Below are 9,163 nucleotides of genomic sequence, written 5' to 3' on the forward strand. Positions count from 1 at the left end.
ATATGTGCCCTGGTATCTATCAGGTTTGTATAGAAGATGTATAGTGTTTGCCTAGGTTCACTACCGCGTATGTGTTTTCTTTGGTGTTCATCCCTTGGCCTTTCATACACTCTCTTCTTCTTAGCACCAGTTGAGCCTTCATGGGCTGAGGGTTTGAAAAAGGGTTCACTTTTTCCTGCCTTAAGGTTCTCGTGGCCATTCCTGACGCAGATATATTTTTGTGCTCTTTCATAGAATTCGTTTAAGTCAGTGACCTCTATTTTAAGCATATTCTCCCATAGCTTGCTGCTTGGGCGTACTCCAATGGTGATAGCCATTTTTAGTTCTCCTTGAGTCAGGCTTCCAAACTTAGACTCCTCCATGTTTAATAGATGAATGTAACTTTTTATGTTTTCCCCTTCACCCTACTTTACGTTAGCGAGGTTGGAGACCGACATTGTGATGGTAGAGAAATTCATCAAAAAATTGCCGCCATGACCTAATGGTTCATGGCCTTGGCCTCTTGAACCATTTGTAAGAATCCCCCTTCAGCGTGATAACAATGCAATGCCACCTTGCTCTGTTTTTTATTCCCCTCAATTTTATCAAGTCGTTGAAGGCATCAAGATGGTACTTGGGGTCCGTAATGCCTTCATAAGGGTTCATGTGACGCTCTTTAAAGTTGATTGGGAGTTTTTTCAACTTGAATCTCCATTGTGAAAGGTGACTCATAGTCAAACTCATCATCGATAATATCCCCCCCGGACATGGTGACTATTTTGCTTTGAAGGCTCCTCATCTCAATGTTTAGCTCTTGCTTCCTTTTATTCAAGGAGTCCCTCAAATCTGAAGGTCTGGCCTTTCTTTTCCCCTCATCTTTCTGAGGGGAAATAAGGGGCGTTGTCCTTACAGTTGACCTTCTATTAAGCTTCTCTTTTAGCTCAGGGGGTTCTCTTTAGAGGTGACCTCGGTTTCATTTCAATGATCTGCGTCATCCCACCACCTTTGCTCTCAGAGCACTTCGTTGGCCTTGGGTCTTCATGGTGCTTTGCTCAGGGGTGTTGATAGTGAAAATTTGGGTCCTCTCGTCATCTACAGGGATGGTGGTTTGTCCCCTCCCATGCTCCTTCTCCCTTTTCTTGGGAAGGGGCATGCTCGACTTTCCTTGCAACAAGTTGTTCAACACCTTCTGCATGTTCTCTAGTGTGGTCTCCAACCTTTGATTCTTTTTGTGCAACTCACACATTATACCTGAGGACTTGAGTTGAGTTGGAACTCACACATTATACCTGAGGACTCTTTCCCAGCCTATGCATAGAGGAACCTGGATCCCAGTGATCGGAGTGCAGTGCCATCGGAGGTCGAGGAGGAGGGTGCGTACCCATGCCAACTGCGGGGGGGACTGATGGTTCTGGATGACCTCCATTAGGATGGGCAGCCGGGAATGATACATCATTCTCCTCTCTAGGGGTTAGGTGTTTCTCCGGTATACCTCCCTTCTCCGGGGGTGGAGGGTCTCTCCTGGAGGCTCTCAGTTGATCTTTGTCCAGGTGGATCTCAATATCATGTGATTCACGTAGGTGTCTGGAATGCCTTGGCATTTTTCTTTGTTGGAATTGATGGAAGAACTATGGCATAATACTTGTTCTTCCCACAGACCATGCCAAACTGTTGATGGTGAGAACTCATCAACGATATCAGGTTACAAAACTCAAAGAAATATCTAAGAAAATGATGAACTTAAAAAGAACATAGAGAAATCTTTAAGGATAAAAGCTTTGAACAACATTGGAGAAATGATACTTGTATATTACTCAATCCCCTTCATACACAGTTAATTTTCCAACCCCCTTCAACGATCAAGTGAGTTCATTTTTATAGGTGACGTCTAACGGCTCTTGGTACATTGTGGTCCTGAGGGGTCAAAGAGCTACATATCCAGGATGCAAGTGATCGTGGTGTAGGTGGTAGTGGTGTTGGAGGAATGGTTGTCGGCTACAGTATATGTCAAGGGTCTGCAAAAGTACTCCTGCCTTGGTATCATGTCCTACATCCACTACTTCTCGAGTATGAACGACATAGGCCTGTTGGGTAGTCCTTAATATGTATCGTTCTTGTACATCTACTACTAAAATAGTACAAGATTTGCACGCGTATCTTATGTACTGGTATGCGAACCTTATCCATTATATACCACTTTTTGGGGTTGTATCCATGTCTTGAGTTCCTTAATTTAGGTTAAGTGAGGGCACTTGCGAGTTGGTTTATAAGGGAATTGTCAGAGAGGCCTTGCGTTGGTGCTTGACGCGGGGGTCTCCTGAGGTGTCACCATTCTTTGGCCCGAGGCGCCTACCATTGCAAGGCGTCTCCCTCAGTGTGGGACACGAGTTGTGATGGGAGTAAACACCACTTGACGCGAGGTGCCTACCCTCGCAGGGCGTCTCCCTCAGTGTGAGATGCAGGTCCCGTGGGATGTAACCTCTCTTTGGCACGAGACGCCTACCCTCGCGAGGCATCTCCCTCGGTGCATGACGCGAGTCCCGTGTGGTGTAACTAGTCCTTAGCAAGAGACACATACCCTCGCGAGGCACCCCTTGAGGTGCGACTTTCCCTTAGCACGACGTGTGTGTCTCGCAAGGCGACCCCTAAGGTGCACATCAACATTCCCGTGAGGCATCGCCCCTTCTAGGTGTGAGGTGCCTTCTCTCGTGAGGAGCCATCATGGGCTGGAGGTGCCTACCCTCACAAGGCGTCTCCCTCGGTGCGAGACGCAGGTCCCGTGGGATGTAATATCTCCTTCGCAAGACGCCTACCCTTGCGAGGCATCTCCCTCGATGTGAAACGCGAGTCCCGTGGGGTGTAACTAGTCCTTGGCGTAAGACACATACCCGCGCGAGGCGCCCTCTGACGTGCGACTCTCCCTTGGCGCGACATGCGTGTCTCGTAAGGCGCCCCGTGAGGTGTGTAGCAATAGTCCCATGAGGCATCGCCCCTCCTAGGTGCGAGGTGCCTTCTCTCGCAAGGTGCCACCCTCTATGTTCAGCAGAAGTCCTGCGAGGCATCTCCCCTCCTAGGCTCGAGATGCCTTCTGACGATGTGCTTAGAGTCGCAGGAGGTGAGGGTCTCACTTTTTGGGCTTTTGGGGTATTGGTGACAAGGTGGCCATCTTGGGCTCATGTTACATTTTAGGCATCCACATTGGTCCTTTGTTAACATGTGGTTTTTCCATCCACAATATCCATGCAAAAACTCAAACTAAAGTCTTCCAACTCGTTCCTCAAACACACAAGAACGTGTGTGGGCATGTGAGATTCACTGGTTTGATTATTTAGGCTCTCTAGATGTTCTCAACACATGAGATTTAGAGAGTTTGGAGAAGAGAAGGCCTAAGAGAGTTCTAAAGAATTTTTTAAGCTTAGAAAATTCTATCACCTTATTCTCACTCAAGAGTCTGATAAAGATAGATTTTTTTTTGTAAAGATGATAAAATATTTTTATTTTCTTCTAATTTAATTAATTCAAAACTGATCAGTTAGATTTTTATTTTAATCAAATTAAAATAATAGTTAAATAAACATATATTATTTTAATTTTAAACAATTCAAAATTCTAATCCTATGGACTCATGGTAGTGAGTGACGTGTACCACACTCACTTCTCTCTAATTTTTCTCATATGTTTATATAATTAAAATTAAGATAATATAATTATTCAAAAATAATACATGAACATTATTTCATAAATAAATATCAGTTAATTCAAAATTAAATCTATCTTAAAATATCAGATTTGAGTAATTTTCTTATACTAAGATAATATTAAACTCTCCATGATATTAATCTAAACTGTGATTAATATTAATTTCAACTAATATAAAGTTTGTCAAAAAAAAAAAACTAATTAGTCAGATAATTAATTAATTCATAATTAACTAATTACACATAAGTATCACTTAGAAATAAAAAATTATTACAATTTAGTTCTTTTTTCCATTAATCTTGCATGTGAAATCTTTAACCTTGACACTGTAGTACAAATGAGACTTCGGGACCACGGCCCTATAATACTAAACTCCAATAAACGAGACTATTAATTAAACTCATTAATTAAGTAATCTTATTTATTAATTCTAATATTACTCCACTATAAATATGGAATTGTAGTCTTAGGAATTATAAAATTATATTTATAGAGTAATCTCTTGTAGTCTATTAATATAATCAATATATGTAGTTTTGTCCTCTATTTATTGGTTCGTTAATTAGAGTTTGTCAAAATTTACCGTTTTACCCTTCTAATTACCTCATGTTCCTTAATTACCATTAATTCACCAATGAATAATTAATCTATATTCATATTATAGATTTTAGCTCAATAACTATTCATTCATAGAATTAACGTTTAAGGAACTAATATTCCATCCGTTAGGAAAGCATGAATTCCACAATTGTAAAATCATGTTCCAAGCCATCTAAGCTATTGAATCTCCAAAACAAAAGTCATTAACCTCATTCTATTAAGAGACCTTAACGAATGAATCAAAATATCCAATAAACATGAACATGAGTTCATGACTACTCAGGATTTAGACATATCTACAAATGATCATCTTTTAAGATATAAATATAATCTTTATGGCGAACCGTAGGTTTATAAAGAAATTAATTTACATCGGTCCTGTCATATATAATCATGATTATATAAAGTACCTTTACAAAGATGCCTATCAACCTAATTAATTTGAATCTAGATTACCTGAAACCATTGATTATAGATTTCATACATTAATATGTTGCTGACTATTTTATTCACATACAAGATCATACTCTCATAAATGAATATGGAATTTTTTGATATTTATATATAAATTACTTACACAATAATTTTGATAATCAAATATAACAAAAATGTAATTTTATTTAATAATACTGTCCTATCACATGATTTTAGGGCACCAACCCTAACACGCTAGAGTAAGCCACATCATTAACCCTTCATTTGCTACAAGATGAAACACGCGAGCAAATAGTCACAATGGTAACCCTCCACTAATTGTTAAGGGAAATGAGCGCAATGCCTCTATTTTGGCACTTAAAGAATTGTCTCAAAACACATCCAAATGCTCCCAAACTTCTTAGGTTCTTCTATATACTCCAAATAAATATTTTGAACCCAAAAAATTGATTTTTAAATGCCTACACCGAAAGTAAACTTTCACTTGTTGACTTTTATGAAATCGTTATTGTTTTAGCACCTCTTTGTGCCTAAACAATTTCACCATGTATTTAACCAATCTCAACATTCCCCCACTTTGTTAAATACATCATCACTTCTCTTGCCAATGATATTAGTGCTTGAATTGAAGTAACTTTTGGTTTTGAACTTTACCTTAGTGAAACACTAGATAGCTTAAATCGAAATGCTAAGGTATTCTTAAAAGAATGATCCCAACATTCCTAGTGATAAAAACCAGTAATGTCTCACACGCCTCTATTTGATTACTTATGTATTTCTCTCTATTCCCACTTAGCACTTTTTATGGCCTTGTGCTCATCCATTTCATGAAATTTCTGGGGAGAAACTCCAACTCCCATTAGTGGAGGTACAACCTCTAAGTTATCATAGGTGAAGTTCTTATAGAATCTTTGCTACATTTAGAGATGCTTGTTGTACACAACTAGACTTTATTAAAAGCCCTATGCTTAAACCTCACACGTTAGCAACCAACACTACCCATCCTTTGATGGAACTCGCGACTATGTTAGTGTTGAAACTATTCACTCAATGACTTGTTCTTGCCCCTGATGTATACAAGTTTGGAATTGGGTTGCCATCATTGATGAATATATTATTCTAGGATTTCAGTCCCATCCATTTTTAAGTGGAACTTACTAAATTCTTCATAAGAGATTTTGTAAATAACTGCGCTAAGTTCTCACTTGTCTTCACACATGAGATTTGTTGACGCAGTTTTTCGCCAATAGTATATTTAGAAATCTAATAAGAGTATTAGTGCTTTGCAAACCATAATGAACTTATATGAACTCTGTCTTATGCACACAATTTTACATGGTTCACTGGTTAAAATACGCCTAGTCCATGAGACAATATTATTAAGGCAGTCCCCTTTATTGTCCATTATCCCTGATATTTATAGCAGAATTTCCTGGATGGGTTTGGGTAACCGTGTGCATAAATATGTTAAACATTTAATAAAGATTATTCCCATTTACCAAGGGATATGATTGACTAATAGATTTTACTCATGTTATCTAGGACAATAATAGCCTGGGCATTAATGGGCATATAGAGTGCCTCGGAATCTCTAAGGATCCTTCTGTATGCATCATGACAAGGTTTCCACGAGCTGAACATATTCAGGGTGCCTTAAAGGGGGTCCAACCACTACATCTCTCAAATTGGACCGTCATCCTATGAGGGGACTTGCCAATTACTTGAATGTCGTGTTGCCACGTCCTAACTCGAGCTTCTCACATCATCATTAGCTAGATGCTTAACTTGTATGATTTTTCTATATATTCATCTGCCAACTGTAATTCTAGTTGAGTGATTGAAACTGTGCTAATTTTTAGGGTACAACAAGATCGAAATGATTATTCCTCGAATCAATTGTCTCATATACTCATCTCATAGACTTATATGCCTAGACTTCTCATGCAATTATAAGATCTAGCTAATGTAGCTTGTTTATCACCATTAGGATATTCCTCATGAAATCCCTAAGCCACTTGGCATCTTTGTCATTTGCTGATAGAGCTAGAAACTCATTCTTCATGGTTGAGTGAAATATATGTTTGTTTCTTTGGGCTCAAAGTAACCACTCCTCTTTGTAGCATAACACCCAACAAACGATGGAGAGATTTTCTCCCACACTTGATATGTCACTTGCGCCAGAGTATCCCTCAAGTATCTTAGAAAACATTGGAGATCTAGCTTCTCAGTCCTCTATTGGTACCCTATAATTCTCTCAATTGCCTTCCAATGTTCGATACTTGGATTGCTAGTAAACCTACTTAGTTTACTAATCATTTTATAATTGTGTTTTCCAATCTATATGCTTTAATCAAATGATGTATTCGCCGCTTTGATTTTGAGATTACTAAACTTGTTAATCCCTTTATAAACAAAGTGAGCTTGACTTAAGGCATAACCCCCACTATTTCTTCACACTTTTATACCAAAGAAGGTATCGACCTCTGAACGGTCCTTCATCTAGAAAGTGATAGATAGAAACCTCTTCCTTTCTATTATGCCTCCTATCCCATTACTCAAAATCAATAATCATCAATATATAGACACACCAAGATGACATAGCCATCACATGACTTAGATTATAAGCACTTGTCCACATTATTGTGTCTAAACCCATCCAAAACAATAACATTATAATACTTCTCATGCCATTGTTTTGGTGCTTGTTCTAAAACATATAAAGATTTAACAAGCCAACACAATTTAGTTCATTTCACCTTAGAGCAAAAATTCTGGTTGTTCCATATAGATCTCCTCAGCGAAATTTCCATTTAGGAATGTTATTTTGAAAACCATTTGATGAAAATAAAGGTTATGTATTGATGATAAGGCAAACAAACTTTTTTTGTGGTTGTCTTAGCAACCGGTGCATACGTGTCAAACTAATTGATTCATTCCTTTTGTTTAAACTCTTTAGCTACTCGTCTAGGTTTGAAGGTTTGTATGTACCATCGGTGTTATATTTTCTCTAAAATATCCACTTACACCCAATTGTTTTTTAAACATGTGGAAGGTCTACCAATGCCCTTGTATGGTTTAACATAATTGAATCCATCTCATCATTTATTACCTCCTTCGAAAAAAGAGCCTCTCGAAGACATTGCTTCTTGGTAGGTTTTGGGATCATCCTCAACTTGAAGAATCATAGGAAATTTCCATGTCACTTCTTCAAGTCTACCGTAGAGTATCTATACTTGAGAATATTTCTCAATCAACCCTAACTCTTTAAACCTTTGGCTTCTCCGAGATAATATTGGTTCCTCATCAACCTTGTCATATTTATTTTTAAGAGATTCTCCAACACCTATGAGTTCTTGAGAGTTGCTATCACAATATAACATATTCTAAAAGAACTCCGCTTCTCTTGATTTAATTATCACATTAGACTCCAAGTATAATTGCCTATAGGCCTTGCTATATGAGGCATAGCAAACAAGTGTAAACTTTACAGCCCTTGGACCAAACTTGGTCCTTTCAAGCTCTGTGCTCTTCCATTAAGGAAGGCACCCCCATACATTAAGATAGCCTCGGTTAGACTTGTTTCCTTTGCATAACTCATATGGAGATACATTGTTCTTTTTCATAGGAATTGGAATCAATATATGACACGCAACAAGAAAAGCTTCACCCCACAAATTATAATACAATTTAGCATGTAAAAGCATAGAGTTAATAATCTCAAGATAAGTCCTATTATTTCTTTCAATTATTTCATTTTGTTGTGGATTGTATGCTGCAATGCATTCATGTATAATGCCATGTTGTTCACAAAATACATTAAAATCATTTGAAAAGTATTCACCAGCTCTATCACTTCTAAGAGTCTTTATTTTTCTTTCCAATCGATTTTCAACTTCAACTTTATAGATTTTAAATAAATTAAATGTCTCCTCCTTACTCTTAAATTAATGCACATAAGTATACCTAGAGCAATCTTCAATAAAAGTCACAAAGTATCTATTCCTCCACTAGTCAACATGTCATTCAATTCACATAAATCACTATGTATTAAATCTTTCAAGTTTGAACATCTATCAACACATTAAAAAGGTTTCTTTATAATTTTGGATTTAACACATAATTCTAATTTATCATGTTCATTCACATCACTATTATTAAATCCACATTTAACATCTCATTTTGTTGTGCTATGACATGTATGAGCAATTCTATTATGCCACAAAGTAATAGAACTGGAATTAATCACATTATAAGTTTTAAATGCCATATTATAATTGTCATTATCACTAGCATAAAGTTTGATCATCCCATCAAATGAATAACCCTTTCCCACAAAAGTGTCCAATTTAGTCAAAGTAAGTTTACTTGATTCAAACTCTATTTTAATACCAAATTTACTCAATATATTTTCACTCACAATGTTTCTAGTCATATCGGGAACATAGAAAAC

This window comes from Humulus lupulus, chromosome 5, assembly GCF_963169125.1.
Source record: "Humulus lupulus chromosome 5, drHumLupu1.1, whole genome shotgun sequence".
Taxonomy (NCBI): domain Eukaryota; kingdom Viridiplantae; phylum Streptophyta; class Magnoliopsida; order Rosales; family Cannabaceae; genus Humulus; species Humulus lupulus.